This window comes from Cebus imitator, unplaced genomic scaffold, assembly GCF_001604975.1.
Source record: "Cebus imitator isolate Cc_AM_T3 unplaced genomic scaffold, Cebus_imitator-1.0 Scaffold227, whole genome shotgun sequence".
In the NCBI taxonomy this organism is placed as follows: domain Eukaryota; kingdom Metazoa; phylum Chordata; class Mammalia; order Primates; family Cebidae; genus Cebus; species Cebus imitator.
Window position 1 is genome coordinate 1,944,112 of NW_016107542.1, and position 12,281 is coordinate 1,956,392.

General features: G+C 32.6%; 1 protein-coding gene across 11 annotated transcripts in view; it reads right to left on the bottom strand.

The window, feature by feature from the left end:
• Nucleotides 1-12,281, bottom strand: part of RFX3 (regulatory factor X3) — a 296,327-nt gene that overhangs the window by 273,877 nt on the left and 10,169 nt on the right. The gene's annotated exons all lie outside the window — the stretch shown is intronic.

Genomic DNA, 12,281 nt, shown 5'->3' on the forward strand with positions numbered 1-12,281 from the left:
GACAGGGCTTCAGTGATCCACCTACCTCAGCCTCCCAAAGTGCTGGGATTACAGGTGTGAGCCACCATTCCCTGCCCAAAGAGATTTTTAATATTAAAATTTAATACAGGAATGTGATACTGATTAGAACTGACTAGAAGAGTAACCTCAGTTAAACACATTTTCTTACTTCTTATACTAAAAATCACTTTGACTTTTTACTAACATTATTCATCTTCATCTGGAAACTTGAGATATTAAAATCAGTTATTTTTGAAATTCATAATTGATGATAATGAAAAGGTACCTTGAAGTACATTATATAAATCCAAAGGAAAATTTCAGCCATACCATATTATGAATACCAAAAACTCACATATATTTCACAATTTTTTAGTGAAAGAAAAATACATAGAAAGTCTTTCAAAAACGTAAAAGAAGCCATCTTAACAAAGAGATAAATGATACTACCTCACAGAACAGTTGGAAAGTCTTTGTGCAGTCTATACTCAATTTGAATAATTATACAGTACTTAATTCCAACTCTAAATCTAACATAAAAAATATGACACTTCACAATTCAAAACCTTAAACACTTGTTTAGAAACGAACGTTTATTATTTTCAAGAATTTTTTTTTCCTCACCCCTCCATCCACAGGGGAGATAACACAACATACCAAGTACAGCAATGGACTGGCCATGTGAATGTTAGCCCTGAGTCATCTATGTTGGTTCTCTTTCTACAGGTAAAAAGCGACGAGAATAATAAGATAATGTGGAATAAAGATTATAGCTGTAATCAGATTAAACATAAATTGTTAACTTTAAAGCAGAGTGATGGATACATGGAAATTTACTTCATGATTTCATCATACTGCTCTATGCTGTAATATGCTCAAATGTTTCCTTCATCAAAAGTGTTAGGAGGAAAAACATGAGAGAAAACTCATTGGTCACCAAAGTCTCTTATACCTCCTATTTTTTCATTAAACACAATGGTCTCATAAACAAGTGGAGATACTAAATTTTGCTTAACTTTTTATTTACTTTTTTAATGTCAGAAATAACCAGGTACTCATCTTCAACAGACTCTGGCCCACAGCTTGATAAAATGTGTGCACAGCTGACTCACTTCAGACATAAATACCTGGGCATATTTGCAAGTATAATCATTGAATCAGCCTTTCAGGATAGAAATCTGGATTAAAAATAAATATTGTATATATAACTGCATAAGTCCAAACAGAGAAAGGTAGTTGTTTTTCTTAAGGTTCCATAGAAATGTCTACTTCCTTAACTTAAATAACTTGAAAACATATAAACATTTATGTTATATTCATTATAGTTTATTTTGCACCATTTTTTAAGTAGTCCAATTGAGTACAACAGCCTTCAACAATGTGAAACTGTACATTTCACAATGGATGACAGGCACATAATGCTGAATATATGACACCGAATTGAAATGGAAAATGTGATTCTGACACTAGTACACAGAAAAATCTCATTCTAAAAAATCAGTATGACAATCTATTTATCAAAATGATAAAATTCAAGACAATTTGCCTCCATTAGTAACTTTTATTTAAACAACCTCTCATTTATGTCTTTTTACATATACAAAGTTTTACAAACAAATACAATTCATAAATTATTAAAGATGACTAAATGATAGCTATGCGATATAAACAATGACATTCTGCTTCATATAAAACACTGAAGAGCATTTTTATCACAGAAGCCATCATATGCAAAGATTCTGTCCAATTTAAATTAGCCGTAAGTAAACTAAAGGTATAACCTACCAAATTAGCAGTCTGGCTAACTCTAATTTCTATTTGCCTATTATTGTGATTTTTTACTCTTAACACTTCTTGTGTACATGCTGTTCAATTTGTTAAGTATTTCGGAAGAGCCTCCAACTTGGAAGCAGGTAGGGTGGACTTCAAGAATTTAATTTTGAAAGTGTCTCAATCTGTTCGATTCCTTAGTTTTAGTCAGCATCTCTCTCTCTCTCTCTCTCTCTCTCTCTCTCTCCCTTCCCATATATATATCCATCCTCAGGAAAAAAGCACATAAAAATGATAAAAGGGGGCAAAGAGAAAGGCAGAAAATGCTGCTGTGAGGACAGATGTAAAAATTAGGACTCTTTAGGATAAAAGAAAGGCTAGTAGCTATCAAAGTATCAATATTATAAATATACAAAGCCACATTTGAAGACATATCCAAAACTTCCTTTCTTCAGGTCTTTGTTCAAATGTTATCTTATCTGCAAAGTGTTCTTAATCATCCTATTTAAAATTACAACCTTCTTCACCCCCATCATTTACATATCATTTACATTCTCTACCCCTGCTTCTCACATTTGTTTTTTTTCCCTGTAGCATTAACAACTATCTATTATAATACACACTCATTTATTTTCTCTCTCCCTTATCCCCAATTGTTTGAATGTGAGTTCCTTCAAGGGCAGAAGCCCATGAAGAATGATCAGTTTTATTAATTCTTGTATCCTTCACAGCAGTTCACTTCTTGGACCATACTTTCTATGTCAATACTTGCTCAAGAAATGAAATAATTGTTACAAAGTGAAATGAGCATGTATATTAAAACTTATAGAAATTAAAGAGCACTCCTTAAGTCTGCAAAGAGGTTAGGATGACTTCACAAATGGCAGTAAATTCAGCAACTAATCATCTCAGGAGATGATATAGAATTAAAATATAGTGATTAAGATGAGGGCTGGATAGACTTATGAATGACAATTCTGTTTTTTTTTTTAAAGGTTTTTCAGAGTAAAGTCTCTTTAGTAGATATCAAGGCAGATAATCATACCTTTGCAGAGTGCAACCCTAATTGAAATATCACAAATGCAACCATGGGTCTGATTACTATTGTTAATTCCATTCTGATACTACTGGTTGCCTTGGTGTAACCCTGGAACTCAAGTCCTGATCCTTTACTTTTGATATTCCAGCAGGTACAGTAAAGTTAAGCAGCAGAAAGAAAAACCCAAGAGGTTTGGGATATTCATAGTGCCCCAAAGCAAGGTTCCCATAATGCCCCACGTCTCTCCTATATTAAGGAACTCCTGCCTGTCACAACTAGAAAACAGAAATAAGGTATGGAATCCTAAAACGCATTCCTCAACTTCTGAAAGTAAGACATTAGTCTTGTTGGATAGTAAAAAAAAATTCAAACAAATCTGGAATTTCGTGTATTGAGAAACTTACATATATAAATACAGAATGAGCTGACAAAATGTCATTTGAAAAGAAGAAAAATTGGGCTTGCCTTACCTGGATTAAGGTAAGCCCAATCCCCTGCCAGCTACATGATCCTCTATTTGAAGAAATATTCAAAATTCATGAATTCATGCCATTAAATTCATTTTGGGGAAAAAAATGAAGTAAATAAATCCAATGGAAATAATAAAACGGCATTGCTTAAAAGGCCATTATAAAATCAGAAGTAGACAACATTTGTACACAGTTAAATGTGTTTCCTAAAATTTGATTAGAGATCTGAAATAAGCAAACTCAAGCTTAAGCAACTATTCACTGGTTGTTTCTGCTAGAAAAGACACTGGGTCTCATGCTGAGTTCAAAAACCTTCCGCCTTCAGGAAGCTTACAAATAATTTAGAAGGAATAAGCATTTACAATTGAACAAACAAAAATCTAAATCACAATTTCCAATTAGCAAGGATAATAAGAAATTACTAGAAATAAACCCATCAAGTTAGGGACCACTCTAATTTTAGAAGAGATTAATCGAAGTAGGGTAGAAAACACATTCTAAGTAGAATAAAGAATGAGAACCAAGTTCTAGAGAAAAGAAATGGCAAGGTAGAATTCAGGAGACCATACAGGATAGTAATAGCAACTGCCATTTATTAAATACTAATGTGTCAGGCACAGTGCTATTCTGAACATGTCATATACTATAATCTTTTCACGTTGATTTATTAATCCTATTTCACAAAATGTAAGTAATCTGCCAAATGTTAAACTGCTCATCAGCAGCAGAGCTAGAATTCACACCCAGGGCTGTTCATTTTGCAGTTCATGCTCTTAACCAATACACAATACAGTTGGTGCTCCATAACCATGGGGAACTGGTTCCAGGACCCCCATCTTAAAAAAGGGTGCCCAAGTCTCTTATATAAAATGGTATAGTATTTGTGTATAGTCTGTATACATCTTCTGGTATATACTTTAAATCATCTCTAGATTAATAATAATTCCTAATCCAATGTAAGTGCTATATAGTTGTTATACTGTAATTATTTACATTTTTTATTGTTGTATTATTGTTTATTGTTTTCTTTTTTCAAATGTTTCCCTTCCTCAGCTGGTTGAATTCACAAATGCAGATCCCACAGGTACAAAATACAGACTTGTCAGAAAAGGGCAAGTACAGAGAAGAGTGGTGAAATATAAGTTTGAAAATGGACATGAGACTATAACAGCAAAGACTGTGACTGGTTCTGTGGGACACTGAGGTAACTAATAAATATCTCTTAGATGACTCTGATGATGAGGCAATGAGGAATCCTGGTAAGATTCTGGCACAGAAAGATATAAAAATCTGAGCAATTTTTAAAAATTAAAAAAAAAGGTCAGGCACGGTGGCTCAATCCTATAATCCCAGCACTTTGGGAGGCAGAGGCGGGCAGATCACTTGAGGTCAGGAGTTCAGGACCCGCCTGGCCAACATGGTGAAACTCCATCTCTACTAAAAATACAAAAATTAGCTAGGCGTGGTGGCAGGCGCCTGTAATCCAAGCTACTCAGGAGGCTGAGGCAGGAAAATCACTTAAACCCAGGAGGTGGAAGTTGCAGTGAGCCAAAATCACGCCACTGAGCGAGACTCCGTCTCAACAACAAAACAACAACAACAACAACAACAAAAAAAAAAACAGAAACAAAAGTCTTTTTAGGGGATTCTATTAATCCACGTTTTCAAAGTTTAAGTAGAAATTTATCCAGATTACAAATTCATAAGACATTAAAATCACATTCCATATTTGAGTTTCCTTCTCTGTACATCCAACAAATATAGCAGTCCAATATTTAGTTACTCTGGTAACTCAATCTCTATATTTAAATCTTGATTTATGACTTGCAAGTATTCAGCAATCTCTATTCATCTGAATTACACTTTCAATATTTGTATTTTCCATTCTAATTTATGAGTCAGTACATGTCAATATATCAGAAATACAGTTCAATGTAAGAGTATTTATTTAGATCTCTCCCTCCTGAAAAATTTCATTAACAGAAAGCAAAATGAATTTAATGCATTACAGTCTGCCTCTGAATTCATCTGAAACAGCGGCATTAAATTTTAAAAAATTGTAAAGAATAAAAATCAGGAACTTCTAGGCAAATTTATGCAAGAGCTAACTAATATTTCATCATACTTTTGTTTATTATATCTCCCTTTTTATTGAAGGTGAGGCTAAATCCAATGGGAACAGTTTTACAAGAAGGTTTATCTGTGGGGATTTACACCTTGTTAAGAGCAAATGAAAAGCGGTTTCCCCCCAAAGGAAACATACTCCTGTTTTATATAAATGTATCCTTTCAGATTTGTTGTCACAAATGAGGCTGCAGAGAGCATCAGGTTACAGTGGGAAGATCAGTTGCCATATTCCTGGTCTCTCTTAAATGGATCGTTTCAAATAATTAACAGGGTTAGTGCTCAAACCGTTCATCGTTAGCACAATACCGAAACTAAATTCAAGCCTGAACTCTTTGATTTACTTCTAATTGTAAAACACAGACACACACAAACAGAGAGAGAGAGAGAGGAGAGAGGGGGAGAAAGAGAGAGAGAGAAAGAGAGAGAGAGAAGGGTGGAAGAGAGAGAAAGGGGGAAAAAGGGAGAGAGAGAGGGGGACACAATTAGACAAAATAAATCTTGGTAATTACAATTCCTACCACAGTCTCATACTATTAAAAAGTAAACAATATAACCTTCCAAAAACTCAGATTAAGAAAATAAAAAGTCAGATAATAGCATAGTTGCTGGTATTGCATCTGGTTGCTATGGAATAAAGGGCAGTCCGTTCATATATTCATTCTGTTTGTTCACTGCTACTTAAAGAGTGCTGCCACACTTTTAAAGCCCAGCTGGGCAAGTCTCAGCTTGTACCACCTATATCAGCTGCCAGTATTCTACTTTTGTTCCACAACAGAGTGACCTACAAGAACAAACATTTCCATTTTTTAAGTTCATATTAAATGAATTTTAACAAAAATTCTTAAAATAATTAAAAGCATCTTTACCCTCATCAAAAAAGTAAAGACGTGCATACCAGGCCTGAAAATGATTTACGCTAGTACACTAATTATGGCATACACCATTAATTCCCAACAAGAGAAAATACAAATAATAGGAATTAAATATATAATATTTTTCTTTTTTTTTTTAAATCTAGCAAATATGGCATTTCTGCTTAACATAAAGCCTATTTATGGTTTGGAAAACATTTTTAGTTTTATTTCTATGTTACTCTAAAATAATCCATATCCAAAAATTATAGTTGGAAACAATTAAAACATTAAGACATTTATTCAAACTTTAAGTGCAGATTTATAAAACTTGCTTTTTCTAGAAAAAATATGGAACTCAAAATTATAGATGGAACAGGTACTTTAAACACTAAAGGCAGCACACTTGAGTTGTTTGTCTTAAAAAAAAAAGTTCTGTATTAGCCATTAGAACATTTCTTAGCCATTCTAACATGGAGGAGGCTGCAGTGAGTTCGACAGCCCTAATTCTAATACTTTACGTCACTGTACCAGTCACTTACCCTCAGTTTCTTATCCATAAAATAAGTGGGGAGAAGGAAGAAGGGGTTCAACTTGATAAGCTCCCAAGTTCATTCCAACTAAAGAAATCTGACTCTAAAATACAACACTCTAGTTATGTCTCTACTGAAATCCTATATATTTGGGCCATCTGGAAATATGTGTAACTCTAGTGAGAGACCTTTTCACCTCTCTAATCTGCTGTAGTCCCACGGCTGTCTCTTTTGGTTTGCTGTACTAGGCCAAACATAGTAAAAGGACAGAGGAATATGGCAGTAAAATAAGTAAAAATAGGAAGAAAGGCTGAAGTTGGCCACTGAGAAAGAAAGATACTTACTCATCATAGGGGATTTGAGGTTCCAGACCCAAAAGCTTAGCTGCTATGCAAACAGGGTGAGATTACAAAATACAGATCATTTCTTGCAAAACAAACAAACAAACAAAAATCCTCTCCTTAAAATGTGAAGAGACAATGTTCTTCCAAATCAGAGCATTAAGCTATTGAGGAGTTACTCAAACATAGAATAAGTGAATCAGTATTATTATTCTCACACTGGAAATGGCTGATTTTTAAATTATATTCTATAACACAAATGCAGTAGTGGTCAAATTTAAAACTAAACAACTTTAAAACAGTAGAACAAATCTACCTGTGCTTTTATTGATACCAAACAGAATGCAAAATAATAAAAGCCAAATAAAAGTATACTTTGGTTTTATGTACAAGGTATCTAAAACTACAAAAAAGTTACTATAAATGTTGAAATTGATATTGCATTAAATTCATAAGGAAATCTATAAATATTACTGAAATTAACATGTATAAACCATAATCTTTTGTTTTGCAGGGTTACATTTGTTTCATTCACATATTGTCTGGCTCAATAAACTTTATACTTGTGTTTTCTTCATATATTGTATCTTCTATCTACTTTTGAAAAGTATAAAAATCTAATAGGCAGAATGACTTAATGAAGACTTTTCCTAATGGCAGCTGGAATTATATATAACACTTTGAAAAAAGAAACAGTACTTTAGCTCTGAAATAAGATTTAATTAGTGCATCAGTTTGGTTATTTTGTATCACTTTACTATTCAGTTTCTCTAGTTACTCCGTATAGAAATATTCTTAAAGACTGCCACAAAATATATTAAGTCATACACAATTCCACTGAACCCTATGAATCATAAGGAAGTTTAGCATTTAAAACTATTATATAAACAAAAAATGCAAGCTTATTTAATATACTGTATTTATCTCTTCACATCTTAATCATTTAATTAGGTTCAAACAAGGAAACATCAGCTTTTAAAAAGATTTAGGTATACATTTTGTGTTGTTTATTAAAATACCATTAATCACTACGTGTTATACATATTAGTCTGCTCATTATACAAGTTTCATGTAATAATAATATTATTACATTAATAATAATTTTTTTGGTTATAGATTTTAGCATTGTAAAATAAACTTCTTTCATACCAGTCTGGCCTCAGTCAAATAAAAAACCTAAGAGAAGGAACCTCCTCATTCCCTGAAGATACTAAATCACAAAATATTAAACTGCTTTATGTGCCGTCATAAATTAGCAGTACATTAGCTCTTGGACGTCTCTTCCTCTATCTTCTATTACAAAAAAAAAAAAAAAAAAATGAGTAGCTAACTTTGAAATTCCAGAAGAAGCAGAAGATAGTTGGTTCTCTTCCCTCATAAACTTACAAAATGACTCAACTGTTTACACAAATCTACTCACAAACAAAGTTAAAAGAATAGCAGACAAAAGATAACCCCATTTCACCTTTAGTCTTCAACACAGGTTTTTTCAAATACGGGCTACTGTCCCTGCACTTGCTCCCTTAATGATGGGTCAGGATTCAAGCAAAGGAACCTTGAATTCAGTTACTAAACAAAAGATATGACCGGCTACCAAGAACAAACTTCCTGATTTAGAAATGCTATGCTTATAGGGTGACTAGAGTCAACAATAATTTATTGTACACTTTAAAATAACAAAGTATAACTAGAATGTGTGTAACACAAGGAAATGGTAAATGCTTAAGGTGATAGATACCCCATTTACACTGACGTGACTCTGATTTGTACGCATGTATCAAAATATCTCGTGTACCCCATCAATATATTCCCTCACCATGTACCCATAAAAATAAGAGAAATGGTGTACTCAGAGAAAAAAATATGAAGATCAATCATTTTTTAAATATTTGTCTAAAACATAAACATTTTTCCAAGTATACATTGAACCTGTTCTAAGCATAAGATTTAAATATTTTCAAAGCAACACAAGATAAAGAATGACTCAAGTTTATTTCTATAAACAAATATCTCATATTATACAGCTTTAGAACAACAGAAGATACTAATTTCTTAAATCTGTGTAATGGGCATATGTGGTTTATTATACTACTGCAACTTAAGTTTTAAATGTTGCAAAATATTAAACATTTTAGGAATATATACATTTATGGTACACAGTTTTCTACTAAATACTGACTTTACAAATGCAGGCTGCTTTAGATATCAGATAAACTAATCAGATATTCCAAATAGACATATTAATTTTGTATATTTTACATATTATTATATTACTTTGTAATAAAATGATTACAAGAAAACTCCGATGCAACATCTCGATTTAATCTTTTCTATAAACAACATCTACAAATAGTCAAACCTCATACAATACTATTCCACCACCTTGTTATAAAAATTTCCAACAAACAAAAAAACGTGGAGCTCAAAAAGAGGCTAAGTACAATATTTTTCCTCAGCTCCTCCCATTAGGTAAAAATCACAGTAAAGATTTTTAAAAATATGTTCATTCAACAAATTGTTTCACCATTCATGCTGAGATTTTGCCATCTTACCTTATTTTTATCTTTATTTCCAAATTCTCTACTAATTTCATTCAATTCCACTTTTCAGTATCTCTTCCTACGCTTTTTTATCTTTCTTGATTCCCAAGAATATGTCCTTTCTGTAACCCTCTACAATTTGAAACCTTAAAAAATATGTCCACATAGCTCAGAATATGCAATTTTGTCTCTAATAACTCATTTCACTCATTTATTTATACTCCTTAAAACTAAATGGAAATCTAAGTCATTTCAGGATTCCTAAATTAACCAAAATAGTACTGCACTAAATATACATTGATATAAATCCTTTAATTCCTCAATCAAAATTATAGCTAAAGGACAATATATTAAAAAAAAAAAGCTTAGAGACTAATTTATCCAATTATCTTAGGTCTCTGCTAGAATGTTTTTGAATCAAATATTAGAAATAATGTGATCAGTCGTAGCAATGATATTATTATTGGATATGCAGGATATGGTAAACTAGGATTCATATTTAGTCCCTGAAATGATACTTTTTTTTCTCTACATTGTACTAGTCACTGTTCAAACTCTACTTTTTCAAATTATATGATCCTGCTCTGATTTACCTTCATTTTTTACCCCATTCCTTCAGATTATGGTGTTGTTCTGGGAATGGGGTGCCATCTATTGGCATTCTTTTTAAGGTTTATAATCCAAAAGGCAAAGTAGAACTTCCAAAGTTCCCACATAATGTACACTTGGGAAATTACCCAGGCAGCAATGAATATTAACAAACACACATTTTAATAGAGAGGCTTATATCATTCAAGAAAGAAGTCTTTACTTCAAAGTTTATCACAGGCAGTAGGACTGGAAGTGAGTATTGTATCAGGATCACTACAATTAACTCCTCTCACAAATTACTCTGATCTATTTCTCCAGCCCATGGTCATCTGCATTCCTATCAACCCAAAAAATGTTCAAGCAAACCTAACCCAATCAAAATAATAAAATAAATCTCTTTCCAAGTCCCAAGATAGAAGAATCTACCTTACTTCCAAGACATATGGCACTCAAATCTTTGCTGAAATATAAACCCACAACTATTATACAGCTCTACTCATTCAGTATTATTTAAACAGTTTTACATTTCAAAACTCGGCAGACTTCTAAAAAGAAGAAGCAGATCAAATGTTGATCCAGTAGCACAATATCTTAACCTCCAATAACTGGAATTAATTACAAGTTTTGTCTTTAACTACAATTTAATTCAATTTCAGCATTCATGGCCTTTATTAACTAAGAGTATCCTCTAAAAATCATATAATGTGAGACACTACTAAAAATTGCTCACAAAAATCACACGAAAGTCATTCAATGAATTTCAAACAGTTCCCCTAATTTTCTTTGCCTCAAGAAAATAGCACTGAGGTAGAAATACTAAATGTTCCTAATAATCCTCCAAGAGATGGCTAATGCAAAAATCAGTGCACAAAAATGACTGACAGCTCTACAACACCAAGCAAAACGTAAATTAAAATGACTTTCTAAATGTCTACATACACACATACACACAAAACACATTATCTAAGCTAAATTCCACTTTTCTTAATATATCTACTACACTCTAACTGAAAAGGAGTTATTTTTAACAAAGTTGTTTTTTGTTTTGTTTTGTTTTTTTGAGACCGGTTTTCCCTCTGTTGCCCAGGCTCTGGGTTCACTACAGCCTCCACCTGGAGGACTAAAGTAATCTACCCACCTCACTCCTGAGAGAGTGGTACTACAGGCAGGCACCACAGCACCCAGCTAATTTTTTAATTTTTTGTAAAAGCATGGTCTCACTATGTTACCCACACTAGTCTTGAACTTCTGGGCTCAAGAGATTCTCTCACCTCAGTCTCCCAAATGTGCTGGGATTAAAAGTGTAAGCTAAAAGTATTTTAAAATGCTCTTAAGACACATGAAATATAATCATTTTATAAAACAAAGAATCTAAATGTATGGGTTTCCATGTTCTGTAGTAATTTCTCATGTTGGGTTTTCACCACGGCACAACAAAATACCTACAGTACATTTAAAGTTGTAACAGCGATTTTCAGATTACTAGTAGCTTTCCATGTTTTTTATTAATGACCCTTTAACTGACATGTCATCAAAATTCATCTCTCAGACTGTCATTAGATATAATCAGATGCCAATCAGTGAATGCCTGATATGATAGATTTTACTCTTTCGTACTTTAAAATATCAGCATAAATAGTAACAGGGGAAATCCAAATTCTATTGCAAAATGACGTATCTACAAAACCATTTATCCAAAGCAAAACATAAAGAGGTAGGTTTAAGGCATCACTGCTGTTACCTTGCTCATGAACTAGATTTTCTCATCAGTCTTTTTTTTTAATTCTTACCTTTCTAAATCTGTGCATGACTAAATCACAATAAAGTTTCCTTAAAAAAAGGTATTATTTTACATCTACTAATGTGCTAATGGATAGACGTATACTGACTCTCTAGAAAAAACAGAATCACTAACAAAAATAAACAGAATGCCTATCTTCACAAAAATAGACGTACTCTGCACAATATTAAAGTAAATAAGGAAAGAAATCTGGAAGAAATACTGGATTGCCTGAGTCT